This window comes from Tamandua tetradactyla, chromosome 11 (genome assembly GCF_023851605.1).
Source record: "Tamandua tetradactyla isolate mTamTet1 chromosome 11, mTamTet1.pri, whole genome shotgun sequence".
Lineage (NCBI taxonomy): Eukaryota > Metazoa > Chordata > Mammalia > Pilosa > Myrmecophagidae > Tamandua > Tamandua tetradactyla.
In genome coordinates, this window is record NC_135337.1 from 92,631,545 (window position 1) to 92,633,033 (window position 1,489).

Consider the following 1,489-nt stretch of genomic DNA (forward strand, 5'->3'; position numbering starts at 1 on the left):
TGACCCTATCAGGGGGAAATAGGACTGCAATTACACAATGGAGGTAAAGAAGTGTTTTCTTGGAATATAGGAGATCCCCTAGGGCATCTTTTAGTACTACCATGCCCTGTGATTAAAATCAATGGAAAACTGCAACAACACAATCCAGGCAGGACTACTAATGGCTCTGAAACTTCAGGAATGAAGGTTTGGGTCACCCCACCAGGCAAAGAACCACAGCCAGCTGAAGTGCTTGCTGAGGGGAAAGGGAACATGGAATGGGTAGTGGAAGAAGGTAGTGATAAATATGAACTTCGACCACGTGATCAGTTACAGAAACGAGGAATGTAATGCTGTTTTGTTCATGTTATACTATTTAAGTTGTAAGATATCAAGTTTAAGAATGAATGTTGCCCAAGGATTTGCACCCTTTTCTGGAGAGATTTAATGTGTTTCCAGTTATATGCAGGACAGTTGAGTATTGTCAAGTAAAAGAAAAAAATGTGTGCTTATTTGTTTTCATTTGGAAATTAAGTATGGTCTAAGGTGATATATATATATATATATATATATGGGTGCCAAGTTGACAAGGGGTGGACTGTCATGGTTACGGACAATTGGCCAAGTTGTGGTACCTGTTTATCTGATTGGGCAAGCGCTGGCCTGTCTGTTGCAATGAGGACATTTCATAGGATTAGGTCATGATCACGTCAGCTATATCCACAGCTGATTCCATTTGTAATCAGCCAAAGGGGATTGTCTTCTGCAATTAGTGATGCTAAATGTAATCATGGGAAGCCTTTTAAGGAGGACTCAGAAGAGACAGGTTCCATTCCTGCTTTGGCTGGTGAGCCTCATCCAGGCAATCCATCGGAGTCATTGGTTTCGCAGCCTGCACTGTGGATTTTGGACTCTGCGTTCCTACAGTCATGTGAGACACTTTCATAAATTTTATATTTGTAAGTGTTCCCTGTTGATTCTGTTTCTCTAGAGAACCCTAACTAATACAGGTATATATTTTGGATCTTCTGCAGCAAGAATGTTCCTGCCCAACACAAATGAGATCCTAACTGGTCAAATTATGGATTCACTATTTCAGCCTCTGCCATTACTAATGTACATGGCCAACTGAGTATTACCTTAGTGAAATGGAATAAATCATTTAGAACTTTGATTCCTTATCAGTAACAGCAGAAATTCAATTTCCTTGTGGAGATGATTTTAGATGGTCATCCTTGTCTCATTTCCTATTGTAGAGGGAATGCTTTCAATTTCTTACTGTGAAGTATGATTCTGGCTATGGGTTTTTCATATATATCCTTTATGATATTGAGAAAAATTTCTTTGATTCCTCAATTTTGAAAAGTTTTATCAGGAAAAGAACTTGGATTTTTTTCAAATGCTTTTTTAGTATCAATCAATATGAACATGTGATTTTTCACATGATGTATAATGTTTTTAATATGTCATTGGATTTGATTTGTTAGTATTTTGTTAAGAATTTTTAAAT